The sequence below is a fragment of the Paroedura picta genome, chromosome 3 (genome assembly GCF_049243985.1).
Source record: "Paroedura picta isolate Pp20150507F chromosome 3, Ppicta_v3.0, whole genome shotgun sequence".
Lineage (NCBI taxonomy): Eukaryota > Metazoa > Chordata > Lepidosauria > Squamata > Gekkonidae > Paroedura > Paroedura picta.
Genome location: NC_135371.1, coordinates 160,078,914 through 160,102,781, shown reverse-complemented (window position 1 = coordinate 160,102,781; position 23,868 = coordinate 160,078,914). Strand labels below are relative to the sequence as shown.

General features: G+C 51.5%; 1 long non-coding RNA gene across 2 annotated transcripts in view; it reads right to left on the bottom strand.

Annotated features, from left to right (window-relative positions):
- Window positions 1-23,868, bottom strand: part of LOC143831370 (uncharacterized) — a 104,781-nt gene that overhangs the window by 57,412 nt on the left and 23,501 nt on the right. Inside the window, exon 4 of one of the 2 annotated variants that reach the window (XR_013228853.1) lies at window positions 7,618-7,870. The exons of the other annotated variant lie outside the window; for it this stretch is intronic. This is a non-coding gene — a long non-coding RNA (uncharacterized LOC143831370). Of the gene's footprint in view, window positions 1-7,617; window positions 7,871-23,868 lie in introns of those variants that run through there. 2 annotated transcript variants of the gene reach the window in all.

Below are 23,868 nucleotides of genomic sequence, written 5' to 3'. Positions count from 1 at the left end.
AGGTTCGTCCTCAGGGAAGGGGATGTTATGTCCCTTGTCCTCGCATATGTTGTGCAAAATCACACATGCGATTATCAGCGGAGTCACATTGTCAATATGTACATGGAGTCGTGACATTAAACAACGGAACCGTGACTTCAAACGTCCAAAGGCACGCTCCACTACATTCCTTGCCCGGGAGTGACTGAGGTTGTAGTGGCTCTGCACGTCCGTCCTTGGCCGCTTGTAGGGAGTCATGAGCCAGCGTCGTAATGGGTAGGCTCCGTCCCCGAGGACCAACGCCGGCACACGCACGCCCTCAATGGTGGCGGTGGGGTTTCCTGGAACAAAGACCCCTTCGTCCATGGCTTTCCTGAGGTTGGATTCCCTGAAAACAAGGGCATCATGCCTCCTGCCACTCCACCCCACCTCGGCATCGATAAACCGGCCGGAGAAGTCCACTGTTCCTTGCAGGAGAACAGAGCAAAAGTCCTTCCTGTTCCCGTACTCTTTTATGCTTCCCCCGGGGGCACGGATAGGGATGTGGCTTCCATCGACGGCCGCAAAACAATGCGGGAATCCAAGCCTGGCAAACCCGTCCATACTCTGGAATAAGGGAAAGAAAAGAATATAAGCCATGGCATGTCAGCGTGGGGTGTATCGCGTCTTCGTTGCTGACCTGTCAAACAAGAAAAAAAATTTAAAGGGCAAAGGGGATGGAATGACACTCACCGCTCCAAGCCGGTCTCCGAGGCACACGACTTTGCTGAACAATTCCGCCTCCATGGCGAGGCAGAACTCCTTAAGGATATCGCCAACCGTAGTGACTCCGAGTCCGAATTGCTGGGCTACTGTCCGGAAGTACTGAGGGGTGGCCAAGTACCACAATGCGGCAGCCACCCTTTTTTCAACTGGAACGGGGCGCCGCATGCCAGTGACTTGCCTCTCCATGCGTCCACGTAGAGCCTCCACGAGTTCAAAAAATGTCCCCCTCGACATCCTGAAGTTGGCAATCCAGTGGTCATCATCCCAGCGAGTCCACACAAAATTCTCCCACCAGTCAGAGGATCGTTCGTCCACCCAGAACCGGGGGGGGAACCGGACCTCTGCCAGAGCTTGCCAGCGTTTCTTGGCCGCCATGGTTACCCTTACAGAACGTCTTCTGCTGCTGGTCAGCGTTCCGGCCACCCGTTCTCGGTACTCCGCGATAGCATACGTCCGACGCGACAAGGCGGTATTCATGCGCTGGACCACCGCGAGCATGTAAGCCAGCAATTGAAAAATAAGCCTCTCCATTGCAACGTTGACCTGTGCTGCGGGCAGTAGGCTACGCAAACAAAAGAGTGAGGCCGACCGCGTGTCTGCCCAGGTGCATATAAGCAGGTAACCTGTGGGCGTGTACTGTGGGCGGGGATTAACCAATCAAACATGTCAATGCATCTGGTTCCTAGAAAACAATAGAAAACACGTTCCAAGGGCGCCAATGATTGGACGATAACGCGTTGCTACGGGGTTTCCTGGGTTTTTTAAAAAAAAAGGGAACCCCGACAAGTTCGGCTTTAGGGTCGAGGTCAAAGGTGTGCCTGCAGTTTGATTGACGGGCACGGGAGGCCAGAAGCGCTAAAAAGGGACCTCCTTTGTAGCGATAAGACGGAGAACCGGAAGCCTGTGGGTTACGAAAGTGGCGAGAAGTGAAAGTGCCAAATTCCGCAAAAACCGCAGCTGTGCGTTACGGGCACGGCTAGTTACATTTCGCTACTTGAAGTAGCGCTTTCACAAACGGCAACCAAATAGCAACTTTGAGCTCTGTGCGAAATGGCCCACAGTCTAAAATTAAGCATGGATCCCTATACGCCACATGTTGAATATAAATGCAGATACATCTCCCTGGCCTTTGGCGCCCCCACTAAATTGCTATTACTCTTGCTGGGGAATCTTTACCTTTATAGGTATACCTCTCCCCCCCTTTTTTTTCTTTCCAGCAAGAAAACAGCAGGGGAGGTAAGGATTGAAAAGTCCTTCCCCTTTCTCCCCCAGCTCTTCTTCTCCTTGAAAACGCAGCCCCCAGTTGCTGTCTTTGAAATAGCAAAAAAGAAAGCCTCCCAAAATGAACAGGGGAGGAAATGTTAACAGGTCCCTTGACCTTCAGTGGGCCACTCTTGTGTGAAATTCCCGCTGAGCCAGAACACTCCCTACCTAGTGCTCCAAACCTCCCGAGTGCTTCAGGTGCGGCCCAGGCAGGAGGCTGGATGGCTCTGGGGGAGGATCCAATAGCGTCCTTGGAGGCAGGAACAGCTGCCGTAAATCTGGACTTGACCGGAGGGCAGGAGGAGAAGAAACTCCCCTCCTGGCTGGCAATGAGTTTTTCAAAAACTTAAATGAGGACTTGTTGAAAGAAGAACGTGAAGTTTTCAGCATACCTGGGCCGGGAATGAAAAATACATTGGCAAATGGGAAAACCCCAAGATGAGTTTGGACTTGAGTGGGCCATTGACAAAATATTGGCATGGCCGCCCCAGTTTTGTTGCAAGCAAACCCTTAACTCCCAGCAGCAGGTCCAGTGAACCTGGGGAGGGAAGGGCAAGAAGAGAAAAGAAGAAGAAGAAGAAGAGGAAGAGTTGGTTCTTATATGCCGCTTTTCTCTACCCGAAGGAGGCTCAAAGCGGCTTACAGTCGCCTTCCCTTTCCTCTCCCCACAACAGACACCCTGTGAGGTGGGTGAGGCTGAGAGAGCCCTGATATCACTGCTTGGTCAGAACAGTTTTATCAGTGCCGTGGCGAGCCCAAGGTCACCCAGCTGGTTGCATGTGGGGGAGTGCAGAATCAAACCTGGCATGCCAGATTACAAGTCCGCACTCCTAACCACTACACCAAACTGGCTCAAAATGCCAGGGCTACGCAATTCTTGCCACTTGTGTTTTCACTACTGGCGGTTTATTTCATTTATTGAATTCATTTTTACCCCACCTTACTCCACAACACGGACCCAAAGGGGCTTACCTCATTCTCCTCTCTTCTGTGTGACCCTCACAACAACCCTGTGAGGTAGGTTAGGCTAAGAGAGTGCGACCAGCCCAAGGTTATCCAGCAAGCTTCCACAGCATGAGTGAGCATTTGAATTCACATCCTAGTCCAGCATTTTTAAGTACTACATCACACTAGCTCTCTGAGTTTAGTGAGAAAGTTGACTGCTCTCCTCTCCCCCAGGCTGGGTAGATCGTAGCACTCACCTTCCAAGCTTTCTAACTTCCTTCTTTTCCACCATTCTACTTTGTCTTTAAGAGCCTCTTGTGGCACAGAGTGGTAAGGCAGCAGACATGCAGTCTGAAAGCTCTGTCCATGAGGCTGGGAGTTTGATCCCAGCAGCCGGCTCAGGCTTGACTCAGCCTTCCATCCTTCCGAGGTTGGTAAAATGAGTACCCAGCTTGCTGCTGGGGGTAAACAGTAATGACTGGGGAAGGCACTGGCAAACCACCCCATACTGAGTCTGCCATGAAAACGCTAGAGGGCGTCACCCCAAGGGTCAGACATGACCCGGTGCTTGCACAGGGAATACCTTTACCTTTACCTTTACCTTTACCTTACTTCGTCTTTTCTTTCTGAATATTTTGCTAGGCGCTGGATATATTCATATTTGTTTGTTTGTTTGTATACGGCCCCTCTCGCTCTTGGACATGCCGTCTCGGGGTAGATAGTGCGAGATGCTTCCAATCTAACCAAACAAGACGCAAAAAGGATGAGGAAAGGAGAGGTGTGATTTTTTTAAATTGAATTTTAGTTTAAAAAGCCAGGAAGAGGAATTCTTGTGGATTGCCAGGTACAAAGTGTACCGTGCAGAGAGGAAGACCAGAGTAGCAAGGGGGGATTTGGAGATGTTTCTTAGAAGAGGAAAATGTAGCGACAGAATGTGTGTGAAATGGGAGGGCATTCCAAATGTAAGGGGAAATCCTAGATCTGTAAATCATCATTTTGGGAATAAAACGGAAGCCATCCAGTGGGTTTCGGTAGCATTATGCAAAGAGTCGGCGACCAAAAGCGATACATGAGAGAACTGCATGATGCACGAAAGTGATGCATGATGGGACTTGAGAGTCAGAGGAGGCATGACAATGTCCACACGTCTAAGCCACGGGTGTGGCCACCATTTCAAAACCTCATGAGGCAATTTAAAAATGCTGTGTGGGGCCATGCCCTGACACAGCCTGCAGCATGGTGGCTTGAGGGGCTGATCCTCACACACACACAGAGTTGCTTTTCAAATGCAGAAATGGCCACACCTCCCCGCAAACAGAGCATTCTAAAATCACCTCATTTGGATTTTAAACAGTGGCAGCATCCATGAGTCTGACCCCACATCCAGGCCCTGAGCAAATCTATGGAGAAGAGAAACTAGGCCCTTCATGTCCAGACTGTTTGCACCATGTCAGTTTCTCTGCTGCTCCAGATCCTTCCACCTCTCCTCCTCCTGTGTTGACCATGTCAGCTGTGCCACCATCTCCTGGGATGCGACATCCCCTTGACCATTTATGCACTGGAGGTTTCATGCCATGCTGTAGGCTAGAGTTTTAGTCGTGGCAGGTTGCCCCACCTCTTTCTGCACCCACATGGGGGAGCATTTGGCCCTGGGCACCTCATCCACCCCCGATTTGTGCTCCTGCACGGGAGCTGGGGCAGTGAAGTTCCCTGTGCATAAATGGTCCATGGCTTGCACCTGATTCTGGAAAGAAGTCTCACTAGGCTGATCCTAGCCCATCTCAAGCCACAGCTCTCCCCTTCTGTCCTCGTATGGGTTCTCGTGAAGAGAAACAGTTATTTTGGTGTCCCCAAAAGTTCTGCCACTTCTGTTCTCCCCCTGAATCCTGCTCCTCCTTCCATTTTCTGTTTTGGTTCCTGTTTTCACTCTTCCAACACAGAGGTGTAGCATTAGCAGCACACCCATATCACCAAGTCCATGACACATTCCACCAGTCACAGCGGATTCCATCATCCAGTTCACCTTTTTGTTGGGGCTGGCTGTGCTCAACAGATGAGAAGATATGAATCTTGGCACCTCTTCCTACGGACCTGCAGGTCCCAACTTTCGTTTGGCTTTAGCTGTGGTGCAGCAGTGGTCCAGCAACTTGCTTGGCTTTAGCTGTGGTCCCCCAGCTTAGCCATTGCGCTGTGTTAATGTTCCAGCAGACTGGCTATAACTCCAACAAGCCAATGTCCTGATATCCACAGGACTGCCGTGAATGGTCTGCCATTCACAGCTGAGCTGGAAGGCTAATGCCATTCCACAGAGAGAAATGTGCCTCTGAGCAATGGCGATGCTTGTCATGTTGTGCATGAAAGCAGTGGCAATCATCAATGGGATATTTTTTTTGCAATCTGAAGGGTATCTCACAGCATTCAACATCCAAGATGGAATCCAAATGAAAACAAACCAGAGTGGTTTCGGTTCTGCACTATTGCAAGAACATATCTCTTTCTGCTCCTCTCCATCTTCCTGCAATTCTAGGACAACTAGAAGTCCTGCAGGGAGAAGCCATAGTGTCCCCCCACCCTGGTAATAAACCCAGACAGGCAGACTGTGAAGCCACAATCAGGCACAATAGCAATCGACCCTCGCCACAGGGAACAAGGTTCCTTTAAGATTCAAGACCCACTTCCCCTCTCCTTGTTGCTAAATAATTCACAGGTGTGTTAAATGCCTAATTTCCCATTAACAGTTAATGTGACCACAGAAAGGAAATCAAAGTGGTAAATCTGGCTGGGTGCTTGAGCTCAGAATATATGGATGGCAAGGAGATATAACCTACCAGAGAGACAGATAATGGAAGAGCTCAGGGCAACAGAGAAAGGGGAAAGCAAACCACATGGGCTAGGATTGCCACCTTTATGCTCAGAGATATCTCCTGCTTCTAGTGCAGTGGATTCAGGAGAAGCCAAGGAACTGGAGTTGGCATCCCTTTCCCTCTCTCTCTCTCCCTCCCTCCCTCTATCAATCTATCTATCTATCTAGTATTGTTTGTCTAATCTAGATTGTATTCTCTGTTTCTTTGTAAACCACTCTGAATCCTTGGTGAGAAAAGTGAGAAACACCTAAATAGAAAAATCTCAGTAAAACCCCCCAAATTCCCTGTCCCAGAATTCTTTTAAGGAAAGCCATGATAATTGGTGGTCATGGTGGAAAGCTTTGTTAAGTCACAGCTCACTTATAGTGACCTCATGGTAAAGTAGCACAAAGTACGGCCAATCTGAACTAACATTTCTTTGTGAACATTTAAAAATATGCCCCCTTTTCGAAGATTTTTCAATGGGGGAAATGTTTGCCCGTGTATTTGCATTGCCCTCACTCATTTGCAAATCACTTTATTTGCACACACACACACACACCGTGACCTAAATATGATTAATTACATGTGTGGAGTCTTCCACACACACTGTAAGGTCCCTGACTGGCTAGGCAAATCCACATGACATCACAGAAGGTCACAAAAGGGAAAAGATGTCATTGAATGGAATTTTCTAAAGGAATCTATTCCCATAATCATTGTTTTTGGGAAAGGCCCACCAAAGTTACTTTATATATATTTTATATATATTTTATATATATATAAAGTAAAGTAACTTTGGTGGGCCTTTCCCAAAAACAATGATTATGGGAATAGATTCCTTTAGAAAATTATATATATATTTCAGGCATACTATATCTGCAAATAAACGGTGTGGAGTTGTAGAATATTCAATGGGGCCCAATAGAAAACCCTCTAAACTTTAGAATCTAAAGGCTGGTCGTTTAGACAGGGACTCTGACCTGGGTACCCCAGGCTAGCCCAATCTTGTCAGATCTCATAAGCTGAGAAGGGTTAGCCCTGGCTGGTAATTGGACGGGAGACCACTGGTTTGCAGGAGCAGACAATGGCAAACCACCTTTTCACTGACCTCAAAAACCCTACCATAAGTCACCACCAGTTCGGATAGGGACATCAATAGATGAAGAAGAGAGAATTTGAAGCCACATTCTGGTCCACATCCCTATTTGCATGGTCCTTCCATTCCCATACAGAACAGCCTTAAAAAGACGACATTGGACAGTCCACAGGAAACTGATCTCCTGATCTTCAGGGCATGAAGTCATGTTTTGCCATAGTGGTTTTGAGGGATTGCTAGTGCATTGCTGAAACTCATGATGTCATTTCCAGTTATACAAGCGGAAGTGACATTACAGCATCACTGCAATGGCATTTTTCTATTATTCAAAGTCTGGGGTGGAGAGATCACCCGCTATGACGGAAGACCAAGGGTTGCCAGCTCCTCCTGTCTACCAGAGTGGGAGGTAGGGTTCCAGCTCCAGGTGTGAAAACTCCTGGAAATTTTAGGGGTGGAGCTTGAGGAGGACAGGGACCTCAAGGAAATCTAATACCCACATAGTTCACCCTCCCAAGCAGTCATTTTCTCCAGGGGAATTGATCTCTGTAGTCTGCAGATGAGCTGTCATTCTAGGGCACTCCCAGGTCCTACTTGGAGACTGGTATTCCTAGGAAGAGCTGGCAAGGTTAATGCAAAATGAGACAGGAAATATGGAGCACTCACTTACCAGGCATGGGTGCTAGCAGGAGATCCTCCTTAAAATGCAACACAAAATGGTGTCTCAGTGGAGCCTTGCAGCCCAGCAGGTCAGGCTTCCCAATCAGGGTTAAAGTCTATGGCTCTCAGGGACTTTCCAGAGGTGCTGCAACTCCTGCATGGAATTCCATCGCCTGACCTAAGATCTGTAGTCTATTCATCCAGGATGAAATTAGGGAAGCTGCAAATTTCAGGGCCAACAGCTTCGAGTGTTGACCTGACCACATTTGGCTGGGAGCCGATCACTGTATCCTTTCCGGTTCAGCTCCAATTCAAATGCCTGACGAACAGATTTGCACTGGGTGTCTGCAAAACTGCACGTGTGAAAACACTGCCAATCCAAATAGATCCACAGTAAATAACGTCATAACGTTGATCAACACTCAGTGGTAGGTTTTTAAAAAAATAATAATAATGGGAAATCCAACCCAGTTCTCCAGATTAAAGGCCGCCAGTCTTAAGCACTATACCAGGGGTGGCCAAACTGTGGCTCACCAGGGCCCAATCTGCACACGTTGAATAATGCACTTTCAGTGTGCTTTTGCAGCTGGATTTTCCTGTGCGGAACTGGAAAATCTGCTTCTAAAGGGCATTGAAAGCGTATTATCCAACCTGTGCGGAATGGGTCCAGGTGTCCATGGACTACAATTCTCATGAGCCCCTGGGAATTTTAGTCCATGGACACATGGAGAGCCACCGTGTGGCCACCCCTGCACTACACCAGTAGAGCCAGTTTGGTGTTGTGGTTAGGAGTGCCGACTTCTAATCTGGCATGCCAGGTTCGATTCTGCGCTCCCCCACATGCAGCCAGCTGGGTGACCTTGGGCTCGCCACGGCACTGGTAAATATGTTCTGACCGGGCAGTGATATCAGCACTCTCTCAGCCTCACCCACCCACAGGGTGTCTGTTGTGGGGAGAAGAATGTGAAGGCGACTGTAAGCCGCTTTGAGCCTCCTTCGGGTAGGGAAAAGCGGCATATAAGAACCAACTCTTCTTCTTCTTCTTCTTCTTCTTCTTCTTTTACACCATGCTGGCCGGACAGGACAGTCACTACACTGTACAATGAGCAAGACATGGTTGACGCTACCTGCAGAGAAACCATAACTGAGGCTGAGGAACAGACAAATGGCCTGTTGGGGGAAAAACAGCTTCCTGTTCACAAATGGCAAACACAAATGGCAAACAAATGGCAAACCGGCATGAGCTGAAACCCAAGCCTGCTGCCGGCCAGAAGCAGGGCTTGCTCATGGCCACTGGGAAGGCCAATTGTGCACACGATGTCTTTCCTTTGCACCCCTTTCGAATGCAAGCTGCCTTTCCGCTCCTTTGCATAGCCGTCAGCCGTCTCCTCCAGGCAGAGTCCCACTGAACGCAGGAGGACTGTTCATTACCCTTCTCTTTATGCAAATGAATGCACTGAACGCTCAGCCTCAGAGTCCATTAATTACTAATTAATCTCTCTTCTCCACATTCTCCAACCACTAACTATTCACTCGCCCTCTGTCTGCTGAAGAGCTGCTGGGAGGCCAGAAATCAGCTTGCAACGGAAGAAAGGGATCCCCCCCCCCCATTTTTCCGGGCATCCTGCCCAGCAGGTAAAGTCTTTGACCCTTCGCTGGAGATGCTGGCAGCTCGGGACAAGTGTCTCAATAAACATCGGCAATTTTATTAATAGCCTTTCTCTCCTCACCTCCTGCCTCCCCATCACCAAGAGGATGAGGCCTTAAGGCCAACGGCTGAAATGACTGTCTAATAAACGGGGTAATTTTTAAAATGCTTCTATTATCCCAACAGTGGTGGTAAAAAAAGAATGAATACAGCTGAAAGATCTTCCCCTGAGATCTTAAAAATTCCAGCAATGCCCCCTACACACACATACACATACACACTCCCATATTGTGTGACACCTGTAGGATGCTCCCTGGCTTGCCATGTGGAGATGAGTCAGCACTGCCCTCTGCTGGTTGGGATCAGAAACACCGTTTGGAGTCTAAAGCCCTCTACTGGAATATTAGGGAGAAGAATTCTTTTCAGTGGTGGAGCTTAGTTCTTGGAGAAGAGACTTCCAATCTTTGGGTACCCTAATGTTTCTTACAGCTTAGAACAGGCTTTCTCAAACAGAGTTTTGTGAAACCTTGGAGTTTCTTGACAGCCCTTGAAGGGTTTCCTAAATGGGTGGGAATTAATTGTTGTTAGTTGCGAAGTCATGTCCGACCCACCGCGACCCCATGGACAATGATCCTCCAGGCCTTCCTGTCCTCTACCATTTCTCAAAACAATGCATGAGAAGAAGCTTACTGAGCTCGTGAGTACAATCACCTTGAGTTTGGGTTTGTTTTTTGTTTTGTTTTTTTGCAGTATTTAGTCAATGTACAGATGCACAGTGGTACAGTATAGCCCGATCTCATCAGATCTCAGAAGCAAAGCAGGGTCAGAATTGGAGGGGAAGCCTTTGCAGAGCAAGGCAATGGTTGAGGCCTAGGAAAAGTCTGATTTCTGCTATCCTCTCTGCCTGATTCCTGTCCAGACTCCATCAAGTCAACTCTACAGGACAGGGATTCCCAACCAGGATTCTGGGGAACTCTGGGGTTACACAAGTTCAGGTGGCTGCTGATGTCACTAAATCTTACTGGAGCCCACTTCCCTGGTTGCTCTACAGGCCTAGTCTCTTTCTCCACAATGGAAACGCTAAATGATCAACTGACTAATTGGCTGACTCCCCATCCTACCTCCGTGCTCACTTCTCTGGAGGGACCTGTCACCATTTCTGGGGTCCCTTGAAGCCTGAAAAATATTTCAGGGGTTCCTGAAATTTCAGGGGTCAAAAGGTCAAAAAAGGATGCTATTGGAGTCAACATATCCTGCCCCGCTTTCCCTAGACAGGAGGCAGAAGAGGGCAAATTGTACAGTCAGTGATATATTTCGTTTGGATGTTATTGGACTGTATAATATATTTTATAATTATTTTATAATTCATTCAACACCGAGATTTTAAATGTTGAAATGTAGCTCTCGGGGGGGGGGGGGGTTGTAACCCGCCCTGAGCCCTTGGGGAAGGGCGGGCGAAAAGTCTGAACACAAACAAGTCCAATCAAATAAAACCCACGTCTCCTTCATCGCTAATGGTGAGAAACCAATGGGGTCACCATAGGTCAGTGGCGAGGCTTTCACAGCTCTTCACAGGCACATGGGTCAAGCAGGGCGGGGCGGGGGGAGGAGAAGAGGAGGCAGACGCCCTGAAGGGCCCAGCAGTCTGATGCTGCAGCAAACCCTGCGTGATCCAAATGTCTGAGTGAACTGGAGAGATTCTCCCTCCTGAAATGGGATTTAGCAGCTGCAAATGGAGGGGGGGGGAATCCGCTCTTCCCTGCGCACTAAGTGGCAAATAAAGGCCTCGTCTCTGCACTAAGCGTCCTCGGCATTTCCGTAATGATCCGGCATTGTAGCCCCAGTCTATTAAGGAAAGAGCAATCTCAATTAATCATTTAATTCTTAATAAAGAATTTATAAATGTCACCTCCATTCCTGCTGTCACCCAGGCCCGGAAACGGAGGGCTCTTCCTTCCTTTATTTATTTTGGCAATATAACATTTCTTTGCAATCAGAAGAGAACTGGTCAGCATATTATTGCCTCTGGGAGATGGAGAAGGTGCTTTTGCAGAGGGAGGAGAATGAGAAAGAAGAGCTTGAGGGGCTGGGAGTTCTAGGAGGAAAGCGACGGATCGAACTATACTTGGCTTGCAAAAGCGTATCGTGGCGTCCAAGTGCCTTCGAAAGAGAAAGGATACCTGCTCTGGGGGCTATGTGCAGATAACACAGGAGAGCCAGTTTGTGTAGTGGTTAGGAGTGCGGACTTCTAATCTGGCATGCCGGGTTCGATTCTGCGCTCCCCCACATGCAACCAGCTGGGTGACCTTGGGCTCGCCACGGCACTGATAAAACTGTTCTGACCGGGCAGTGATATCAGGGCTCTCTCAGCCTCACCCACCTCACAGGGTGTCAATTTTGGGGAGAGGAAAGGGAAGGCAGGAATATCAGGGCTCTCTCAGCCTCACCCACCCCACAGGGTGTCTGTTGTGGGGAGAGGAAAGGGGAGGCCACTGTAAGCCGCTTTGAGCCTCCTTCGGGTAGGGAAAAGCGGCATATAAGAACCAACTCTTCTTCTTCTTCTTCTACTGGAATGAGACAATCAGAACTGGACTGCCTTCTTCTCCACAGCCCAAGATCCAGTTGTAGACAAAAGCTGGAGTGAAACAGTGGAGCCTGATATTGCTGTTCTGCCAGGCCTTTGGGTGAGGCCAGGAAATAGCACCAGGAAGATGCTGGCCTCCCTGCTCAAGAACCCACCGACCTCCACCCATTAAACATCAACTCGCCCCTCAGTAGTTTAGTTATAATGCAGGCGGCATTAATGAATGATTTTAGTAATTGCCAAACTTAATTATGTAACTGTTCAATCATCCTATATGTATTAGGCTTTAGGTTGGGGCCAGGGATAACAACATTAAATCCCCCCCCCCGAAAAAAATAAAAACTTCCATTGTAAACTGTCATTAGGTTTCTGCACTAGAAATAAGAGGGCTGCACCGATGGCTGCACCGATGGATGAATGGCATTTAACGGAAGATGTGATTTTAAAGGTTTTAATGCCTGAATGTCCATGTTCTGTTATTAACTAGGGGATTGTTTTTATGGTTGTGCACCACCTTGAGCCTGCACAGGATGACAGTATGCAAATTAATTGTTTTATTGTTTTTATTATAATTTATATTTTTATTTTAGCTATTGTTACCTGCCCTGAGACAATCAAAGAAGGGCAGGCTATAAAATTGTTGTTGTTGTTATTGTTGTTATAATATCCAGCAACATGTGGGTACAGCCCAAGGCGGTCTTCTTTAGCACTGAATTCTTATTGTTATTGTTATTATTTTCTTGGGCTTTTAGGCCACCTCTCTCTGAAAGGGCCTAAATGGGCTGCATAGTCCAAAGATCCCCAGAACAGAGTTGATGAACACCACGGCCCCCACTGACACCTTTCCTGGTAGCCCACTAAGTATTTTTCCAAAGTGGGCAGGGCCAGATGGGGCTTTTGGTCAGCAAGACTTCTGATTGGCCACTGGAGATTTGATTGGCTGTGCACCTGTTTTAAAAGGTTTCTTTGGCAGCAGCTGAAGGGAACAGGCAGCTGTGGTTGGTGCCTGGCTCCACCTCCTGCGGCAGCCATTTTGTGATTGTGTCAGAATTCCAAATGTCCCTGCAAAACAGGCTCCAAAGGGTCACTTCCCCTCCCACTCTTCATCACTTCCCCTCCCACTCTTCTTCTGTGCCAAAACCAGAAGCTCCCCATCCGCACAGTTCAATCGTACTGACAGTGGCCAGGGACTTATCAAGATGGCAAAAAGGTATTGTTGTGTTTGTGTCGGGGACCCGCTTGCTAACTGAAAAAACAGGGTGCCCCTTTGAAGAAAACGTCACGCCAGGCCTGGTGAACGATACAACAGGAACAAGCTTTATTTCAGCAACGTGGAGTCCGCTGGTATGGAGTAAGAGCTTCCACTGAACTCCAGGTGGAAGCTCCCTTTTATACAAAACCCACCTCCTTAGGCTGTATTGCCCCACCCAGTACTTGCGGAGGGAACATGCTGATACAATCATGACTCATGCACATATGCGAGGTTTTCCGGGGTTCCTGATGGCCCATTTTCCTGGAACAAAGGGCCATCTCCGGGCCCTTGTCAAAAGGTGGAGGGGGACATTGAGGTTCTTTAGCGGCCATTGCCACCTCAACGATCGGGTGGGGCGCCCAGCTGCCGGCTTGCCTATGATCACCATGCCCTACCTCCGTGATCGCGGGCGCCTCTGATGGCGGGGTTCGGTCCGGTTCCCAAGCCACCAAGGACCGAACCACGACATTCTGCCCCCCCAAAGGTCCATTCTCCAACCCCCCGGGACGGCCAGGATACCGCTTGTGGAAACGTTCAGTGAGTCGGGGCGCAAGGACGTCCGCTGCCCAGACCCATTCCCGGTCCCCCAAAGCGAAGTCCTTCCATTCCACGAGGTACTGCAACTTCCCCCTGTGGAGTCTAGAGTCCAGGATATCCGCCACCTCGTGGTGCTCCCCCCCCGGCAGGACCTCGGGCGCTGGCGGGGAAACCACGGGGTGCCAAACGTCACCGTCCGGAGTTTTTTTTAGAAGGCTCACGTGAAAGACGGGATGGATGTGCCGGAGGTTCTTGGGGAGCTTGAGCTTGACCGAAACTTCGTTGATCGGGGCCAAGACCTCGAAAGGCCCCAAAAACCGAGGGCCTAGCTTCTTGCTGGGCAAATTCAACCGTAGGTTCCGGGTGGAAAGGTAAACTCGATCCCCCGGTCGGATCTCTTCAGCTGGTCGTCTCTTCCGGTCGGCGTCCTCTTTCTGCGCTGCCTTGACTTTGTGGAGCTGCTCCTGCAGCGACTTCCAGCAGCTCCCGGCACGCTTCCCCCACTCGCGAAGGTCGGCCGATTCCCGGGCGGGGACCTCTCCAAGCTCCGGGAAGTGTCTCAGGTCTGTCCCGTAGACGACGGCAAAAGGCGACATCTCCGTGCTGCTGTGGTCTGCGTTGTTGTACGCGAACTCGGCCAGGGGGAGCAGGGGCACCCAGGTGTCTTGATGATAGGAACCGAAACACCGCAAGTACTGCTCCAGTACTTGATTAACCCGCTCGGTCTGCCCGTCCGTCTGGGGGTGGTAAGCGGAGCTCAGCCCTTGCTCGATGTCTAACAGGCGCAGGAAAGCTTGCCAAAACCGGGACACGAATTGTGAGCCCCGATCGGAAATCACCTTGTCCGGCAGCCCGTGCAGTCGGAACACGTGATCCAGGAACATCCGAGCCAACTGTGAAGCACTGGGGACACTGGCGCAAGGAATGAAATGGGCCTGTTTGGAAAATAGATCTACCACCACCCAGATCACCGTTTTCCCCTTGCTGGGAGGCAAGTCTGTTATAAAGTCCATGGAGATCACTGACCACGGCCGGGTCGGGACCTCGAGCGGGTGCAGCAGACCTTTCGGCTTGCCAACCCCCGGCTTGCAGGTCAGGCAGACAGGACAACCACTGACGTAAGCTTTTGTGTCCCGCCGCAGACTGGGCCACCAAAACCGCCGCCGGGCCAACTTCCAGGATTTTACGAAACCGAAGTGCCCGGCGGTCTTAGCATCGTGGCAGAGGCTGAGGGCTTCCCGTCGTAGCCCTTCCGGGACGTAGACAGCCTCCCCCCTCCGCCAGAGACCGGAGTCCAAAATCAAAGAGTCCCGGAGCTCAGCCAGCTCCTCGTCTGTCCCGTAGGCTGCCACTAGGCGGTCTCGGAGCGGGGCGGTCGCCGGGTCGGGCTCCCATTCCTCCCTGGCCCGACGCCTAGTGACGACCCCCCGTCCCAGCTGCTCCTCACCAAACACGGACCTGGTGCAGGGAGCGTACCCCTCCCCATAATGCGGCAGACGGGAGAGGGCGTCCGCGAGGAAATTCTCTTTGCCGGGGATGTGACCAAGCTTGAAATTGTACCGCGAAAAGAACTCCGCCCACCTCATCTGCTTGGCGTTCAGGGATCGCGGTTGCCGGAGCGCCTCCAGATTCTTGTGATCTGTCCAGACCTCGAACGGCTCCTCTGTTTCCTCCAGCCAATGCCGCCATTCGGTGAGGGCGAACTTAATCGCAAACGCCTCCTTCTCCCAGGTAGACCAGTTCCGCTCCGTTTCGGCGAATTTTCGTGAGAGGTAGGCCGCCGGCCTCAGCTGTCCCGCCTTGTCTCGCTGCAGGAGAACCGCCCCGGCTGCTGCGTCGCTGGCGTCGACTTGTACCACCATCGGCTGGGTTGGGTCGACGTGCAGTAGCGTGGGCTCAGACGCGAAAGCTTGCTTGAGGGCCAGGAACGCTGCCTCCGATTTCTCATTCCAGCCGAGCGCTGCGCTGGGCCGCGTGGCGCGAGGACCTCTCCCCTTGGTACCTAGCAAGTCCGTGAGGGGAGCCACTACGGAGGAGTATCTGGGGATGAAGCCTCTAAAAAAGTTAGCAAACCCCAGGAAGCTTTGTAGCTGTTTCCGGGTGCGGGGCCTTTCCCAGGCCAGCACCGCCTGCACCTTCTCGGGGTCCATAGCTATGCCCTGGGCTGAGATGCGGTAGCCCAAATAGTCCAGGGAGGGACGGTGGAATTCGCACTTAGCCAGCTTCACGTATAGGTGGTTTGCCAGCAGGCGCTTTAACACCTCCCTCACCAGGGTCACGTGCTCTTGGGGATCTTGGCTGTAGATCAGGACGTCATCCAAATAAACAACCACCCCCTGAAACAGAAGGTCCTGCAACACCTCATTAATTAGACTCATGAAAACCCCAGGTGCCCCGCTTAAACCGAACGGCATCACTTTAAATTCGAATTGTCCCAATTGACAGTTAAACGCTGTTTTCCACTCATCCCCCTCCCGGATGCGTACCCGGTAGTACGCCTCCCTTAGGTCCAGCTTAGTGAACAGAGTCCCTTTGCCCAGCCGGGCCAGCAAATCCGGGATCAGCGGGAGGGGGTAAGCGTTCCCCGCTGCGATGGCGTTGAGGCCCCGGTAGTCCTGGCACAGCCGTCGGGACCCATCCTTTTTCCGGACGAACAAGACTGGAGCTCCCATGGGACTGGAAGCGGGCCGGATGAAACCTCGGGCCAGATTTTTACCCAAAAACTCCCGGAGGTCCTTGAGCTCACCCTCACTCATCTTGTAGATGCGCCCTTTGGGTAGTACCGCCCCCTCTGGGATGTTGATAGCGCAGTCCGTGCGGCGGTGTGGGGGTAGCTCGTCCGCTTCCCGCTCGCTGAAAACGGCTGCGAGGTCTCGGTACTCTGGCGGGACCTCGGGCTCTGGTATCTCCTGCTGCGCCGCCGCCGCTCCCCTGGGACGCGCCGCCGTCCTCTTGTGGCTGGAATTCTCGTGGGGGACCCGATGCCGTGCACCCACCGTCAAGTCGAACTTCAGGGTCCCCGCCCGCCAGTCCACCACGGGGTTGTGTTCCTTCAGCCAATCCAGGCCCAACACCGCCCGATATCCCGCTACGGGGACCTGGATCAGCCACCGCAGCTCTTGGTGGTCCCCTATGTGGATGGCGATAGGACCCACCTCCTCCCCGAAAGGTCCCCCCTGAATCGGGCTGCCGTCCATCTGGACGAAAACCAGGGGAACCTTCCGAATGCGCTTCGGTAGCCCCAAAGCCCGGGCTATCTGGGGGTGGACCATGCTGTGGTCGCATCCAGAGTCCAAAAGAGCCTCCCCCACCCAACTTAGTCCGTTCTCCGGGTTCCGGAGCTCTAAAATTACCACGTTCGGAGGTCGCGCCTCATGCTGTAGGGGTTTTCCCTCGCACCGCGGGACCTGCTGCCCGGCGCCGTCTACAGCAGGTCCTGGCCGTTTCCCGTCGCCTGGGCGCTTCCCGGTTCGTTGCGGAGGTCCTCCGCCCGGCGTGCCTGCTGGGGGCGTGTCGCACCTCCCCCCTGGGAGAGCCCGCGGTCCTCCCCCCCTTGCCGTTGGCACGCTGCTGCGAAATGTCCTGACCCCCCGCATTTCAGGCACAGACCTTCCCGGCGTCTCCTTTCCCGCTCGGGGTTCGGGGGTCGTTTGGGGCGAGAGTTGTCGGGGCCCGGTCTCGGCGCCTCGGCTGACCCGCCTTTGGCCTCCCGGGGGGGTGCGGCGGCCCAACCCAGGCTGGCTTCCAGCTTGGCGACCACAAAACACCACCCCTCCAGTGTAGACAGATCTTCTTCCGTCCCCTTGATCACGGCCCATTCCCTGAGCTTCGGGTTAAGGCCCTCCCGGAAGTACTCGATTTGGGTCTCCTCGTTCCAGGAGAACACCTTGCCTGCTTCCCTCCGGAAAATGTCTATATAGTCCATAACCCCCCTAGTACCCTGTCGAAGTCCCTTGATCCGACTCTTTGCCTTGTCCTCAGCCTGGGGGTCCTGGAATCGTCGGCGGAGCGCGACCACGAAGTCCTGCAGGTCCCGAGTTGCCGGGTCGCCGCGCTCGGCCAACCCTAGGTACCACTGACCCGCCTTGCCCTGGAGACACGAGGCCACCCCCCAGACCAAGTCCTCGGAGTCCTCATACCGGTCTCCATACCTCCGGGCATGCGTCAGCGCGTGGAGGAGGAACTGCGGGAGGTCGTCCGGCGTCCCGTCGAAACGCGCCTTAAGCTCTGGGGGGGAACGTTTTGGAGAGTAGTCCGACCCCCTCCGGATCCGGGATTCTCGGCGTCCGCCGTCTCGTCCTGCTCCGCTCCACCGGCTACCAACTTGCCCAACGACGCCGTGCCGCTCCCTGCCTTGCACGTCGCTCCTGCGTTGGTCCGGCTCTCGCCGCCCCGTCGGCTCACCCGCTCCCCCGAGATCCTCTGCTGTCTCGCCTCTCCGCTGGCCGTCTCGCCTACTCGGGACTGAAAACTGCTCCGGGTCGGGGTCCGGGGCCCGCTCACCAGTGCCGGGCTCGTCCTCGTCGCTGGAGACGTCCTCACTCGACGCGATCCCCTCCGCCGTTGTATTACCAGTCCCTCCGGGCCCGGCCCGAGCTTGCTCACGGGCTTCAGCTGCCTGCAAGCGCCTGGCCAAGTCCGCCATGGCCCGCCGCAGGTCCTCTAGGGATTCCTCAGGTCCTACCGGGCGAAGCGCCTGCCTCAGCTGGGTGTCCCAGGTTGGGGCCAACCCCCCAGACCTCGGCGCGCTCCCCGCCGTGCTTGGGAACCCCATGGCCCGGCGCCTTCCCTTGGCCGCCGCTGCCGAGGGTCTCGGGGTCCCGGACAGCTGCTCCTGGCCCCCCGATTTTCGGAGGAAATCTCCCGGGGACATTAAACTCATGTTCCCGGGGTTCGTGGGGGTCGAGACCGCCCCGTTGCTTGAAAACGCCATCTCTGGATCCGTCCCGATAAGCGCTCGGATGCGATGCCGACCCTGGAGTTCAGTGGAAGCTCTTACGATGTCGGGGACCCGCTTGCTAACTGAAAAAACAGGGTGCCCCTTTGAAGAAAACGTCACGCCAGGCCTGGTGAACGATACAACAGGAACAAGCTTTATTTCAGCAACGTGGAGTCCGCTGGTATGGAGTAAGAGCTTCCACCGAACTCCAGGTGGAAGCTCCCTTTTATACAAAACCCACCTCCTTAGGCTGTATTGCCCCACCCAGTACTTGCGGAGGGAACATGCTGATACAATCATGACTCATGCACATATGCGAGGTTTTCCGGGGTTCCTGATGGCCCATTTTCCTGGAACAAAGGGCCATCTCCGGGCCCTTGTCAAAAGGTGGAGGGGGACATTGAGGTTCTTTAGCGGCCATTGCCACCTCAACGATCGGGTGGGGCGCCCAGCTGCCGGCTTGCCTATGATCACCATGCCCTACCTCCGTGATCGCGGGCGCCTCTGATGTCGGGGTTCGGTCCGGTTCCCAAGCCACCAAGGAACGAACCACGACAGTTTGAAGCCCCCCAACTATCTGAAGAAAAAGGATTCAGAACTGGCTGCTTTACTTTCAGGGACATAAGGCTTTAAAAAGCTGCAGGGTGAGCCTAGCCACCTGGTGCAACTCAAGCGGGACATACGGTTGACCAATTTGGAAAGGATCTAGAGAGCATCCCCCCCCCCTCCTCTCCCAATGAGATGTGCCACCAGGTCTGTTGCCTCTTCGCCCAGTAAATGATGGACAGTGCAGTTATTCACAGTGTCAATGGAGCAAAACAAATAGGCCATCAAGGCGCTGATTACGATCACATTATAAACGCTGTAACATTAGTCCGGAGGCAATTAATCTGCGGGTAATCGACACATGGAGCAGGATCATGCCCACTGCCCAATCTTCAACCGCCAATTGATTTTTCCGCTCTGAGCTGATAGGAATCTCGTTTGCACCCCAGTGGATGACCTGGAGATGTTTGGATGGATGTTTGGCATAGCTGATGGGCTGGCAGTGGCCTGACCCCTGCGGTTCATTGATTCTCCACAGAACAGGCATCTGCATGAACATCTAAAGACATGTTCTGAGAAGTTCACGGCACCTCTGGAAAAATACCAGCTGGCGTTGTTTCCCTCCTCCTTTCTGGGAGGACATCTTTTGTGAAATGGCCATTTCTGTCACTAGCTGGCTGCAACGAAGAAGAAGAGCTGGGGGTTTTGTACCCAGCATTTCACCACTCGAATGTGCTTCAAAGCCGCTTACAAATGTCAAAATTAAACGTGAAGTTGGGGACCCAGCGTGTATGAGACGGGGGTGAGGACTAGAGTCCAGGTATAGAGAGCATGCTTACTGTTAAGTCTGTGGGTTCAGAGGTGGACACAGGTACCTGTAGTGATTTGAGCTCTTTGTTAAGTCTCCAGCATAGAACAAGCAAAACTGAGAACTGAACCCCAAAACCGCAAAACCACCCCAGCTTATATACACAAACCACACAATAGATCTTTCCTCCAGAGCGAGCTTTGGGTCAGTTTCACTTTAAACTAGCTGGATCTGGCAGACAGGATCAAGCTGCACATTGGACCAGTCTCATGGCCAGGATTCTGCCGCGGACCTAAAGCTCGTTCCTCGGCAGGGCTACTGTACATCGAAGGTCCTCGATTCAGTCCCTGGCATTTGTAGTGAAAAGGGTCGCTCTTGAGAGCAGGCCAAAGGAAAGACAACAGGTAGCTGGATGAACATGTGAAACTGCCTAATACTGGGATAGGCCTTTGGTCTAGCAAGGTCAGTCAACTCTGTCAGCAGTGGCTCTCCAAGGTCAGCCTTTCTCATCACTTCCTACCTGATCCTTTTCATAGAATCATAGAATCATAGAACCATAGAGTTGGAAGGGGCCATAGATGCCATCTAGTCCAACCCCCTGCTCAACGCAGTATCAGCCCAGAGCATCCTAAAGCATCCAAGAAAAGTGTGTATCCAACCTTTGCTTGAAGACTGCCAGTGAGGGGGAGCTCACCACCTCCTTAGGCAGCCTATTCCACTGCTGAACTACTCTGACTGTGAAATTTTTTTTCCTGATATCTAGCCTATATCGTTGTACTTTTAGTTTAAACCCATTACTGCATGTCCTCTAGAGGTTTTGCCTGTAGAGGTTGGGACTTGAGCTTGGGTCCTTCTGGATGTAAAGTGGATGCCCTCCCACCACCTCCCAACACTATTTTTCAGTTTTCCGCACTTCCTTCTGTCCTTCCCACCCACCCACCAACCTACCGTTTACCTACTCCCCTCTTTAGTTATATTCTCGTTATTTCATATATACCCCACTTTTCTCCCTAGCAAAGAACCGGAGCGGTTTACACCCACTCTCCTCTCCTCCACTTGATCCTCACAACAACCCTGTGAGGTGGACTAGACTAAGGATGTATAACTAGCCTAGTGTCACCCAGTGAGCTTCTGCAGCAAAATGGGGATTCAAACCTGGGTCTCCCCAGTCCTAGTGAGAAACCCTAAATGTGACACTGGCATTCATGGGGTGCCTGACTTCTGTTGCACAGGAGCAAGCAGGTAGGCAAGGGTGAATGATGCAAGCCGCATGGTAGCAAGTCGTCCCATGGTAGAATCATAGAATGGAAGGGGTCTTCAGGGTCATCTAGTCCAACCCCCTGCAGAATGCAAGAAATTCACAACTCCCTGCCCACCCACATTCTATGCCCAGATGACACCCCCACTTAAAAAATAAATCCCCAAGAATCACTGGCCAGCCTGGCCTGGAAGAAATTCACCTCAAGATCCCAAAGTAGTGATTGGTATTTCCCCAGGTAATGCAAGAAAGGGTCACAAGAGCCAAGCACCAAGCCTTCTGCCCACCCACTTACAATCTGCCTAAATTCACAGAATGAGTATTTCTGTCTAGCCTCTGCCTAGAAACTTCCAAAGGAGGAGAACTCACCAACTCCCAAAGAAGCCTGTTCCATTGAGGAACAGCTCTGTCAGGAACTTCTTCCAATTGTTTATTCGAAAATTCTTTTCAATTAATTTCAATCCATTGGTTCTGGTCTGACCCTTCTGGGGTGACAGAAAACAACTCTTCTATGTGACAGCCCTTCAAGCATTTGAAGAGGGTTATCATATCACCTCTTAGTTGACTTCTCTTCAGGCTAAACTGACCAAGCTCCCTCAACTTTTCCTCATACATCTTGGTCTCCAAACCCCTCACCATCTTCACAGCCCTCCTCTGGACACGCTCCAGTTTCTCTACATCAGTGGTTCTCAACCTTCCTGATGCCTCAGGTTGTGGTGACCCCCCAACCATAAAATTATGCAAGAAATTAAACTGAAACTGACCAATGGCATATTCATGCTTGTATATAAATTGGTTTTTTTGCTGGGGTTTCTCAGTTCAGCGTCCCACCATGCTGATCTTGCTCTTTTCCGCAGCTCCAGACAAATGAACGTTATATCTCGATCTACCCTGCAAGGCTGTTGTATGGATGGCGCCCCCCCCCTGGTCAAGCTGCTTGCCTGGCCACAACCCCTGTGAAAGGGTCATTCGACCCCCAAAGGTGTCCCCACCCCCAGGTTGAGAACCACGACCCTACATCCTTCTTAAATTGTAGTGCCCAAAACTGAACACAGTACTCCAAGTGAGATCTAACCAGAGCAGAGTAAAGCGGTACCATCACCTTGCATGATCTGGACATTGTACTTCTTTTGATACAGCCCGAAATCCCCACTTGTAAATAAAAAAGGCTTGTCAATTAAAAAAAAAGCCTACAATTTTTTTTAGAACACAGTGAGATGGAGGTCTGACCTTCCTGCAATCCTCCCATGGGGTCTGAAACGGGTAATGTGGAATCCTGCCCTCTGTCCTTCTGAAACGGCACCCACTGCATGCCTCTAGTGCATGAAGAACAATTTCAAAAAGACACTAAAACTTCATCAGTGGGAACTGAGCGACGGCGTGCAAATGTTCAGCTCTCGCTCGTGACAAATGTGATCGGTAGGCCATTTACCTACGGGAGCCATCATCCATCAGTACAGAAAAGGTATTTGGGAGCAGGTTTATTGTATACAATCGCTCTGGAAAAAGCTGTCGTGTAACTGTGGTGCAGAGAGCGAGAGAGACGTGCTTATAAAACTAAGCCGTTTCCATAAGGCGGGGGTGGCTGAAGGACTTGGGGGAAACTCTGCTTCAAAATTATCTTGGTCTGCTACGGCAGGTTGGAGCAAAAACCTCCACCAAGCATTGGAGACGTGCATGGAAATATCGCTATAAAGAAGCTCTGTAGAGTACTGAGTCGGATAACTCTGGTTGTCGCTACTTTTAGCTTAGTAGGAGGTTTGGTGGCTAAACATGCCAATTGGACAGAGGCAAAGGCAGAGATTGGTATAATGACTGCTGATCATAGAATCATAGAATAGAATCATAGAATCATAGAGTTGGAAGGGGCCATACAGGCCATCTAGTCCAAACCCCTGCTCAACGCAGGATCAGCCCAAAGCATCCTAAAGCATCCAAGAAAAGTGTGTATCCAACCTTTGCTTGAAGACTGCCAGTGAGAGGGAGCTCACCACCTCCTTAGGCAGCCTATTCCACTGCTGAACTACTCTGACTGTGAAATTTTTTTTCCTGATATCTAGCCTATATCATTGTACTTGTAGTTTAAACCCATTACTGCGTGTCCTTTCCTCTGCAGCCAATGGGAACAGCATCCTGCCCTCCTCCAAATGACAATGATGTCACAGTGGAGTTGATATCCCCTTAAAATGGGAACACAGTGATATTCTGCTATGCTATTCCTAGAGGGAAAGGACATGGCTTCCTCCTAAATGACATATCTGGTTGCCCAAACAGTTTTACAAATTATATAAATTATATAAATTTATAAATTATATTTTCAGCTTTATTATTATTTATTATATTACTAGAGGCCAAGCCTGTTGCATTCAGGATACAACCGCCGCTAGATTGGGGTGAGGTGGGGTGGAAGAACTCTGTGGATGGTCTCTCCCCTCAAAACCTGGAAAGGCTGCAGGCTGGAGGCCCTTGGTAAGGGAACTCACCTGGAGGGGTAGCTCTCACACAGCAGGGATCTGCAGCCTTCAAGCCTCGGAGGGAAGTGGAAAGAGGAGGGAATGGTCAGGGGTGGGGGACAGAAGGCGATTGGCTGGCCGCTGGCTGCTGGACAGACAGGTAAGTTGGTTGGAGGAGGAGGCACTTGGGCTGAACAGCCGCCCTGAGTGGGTGCTAAGCGCTGAGTGGCACTTAAGCCATGAGACATGCTCCTCCACCAAGCCCTTACCAGAAATATATTATGTGGAACAG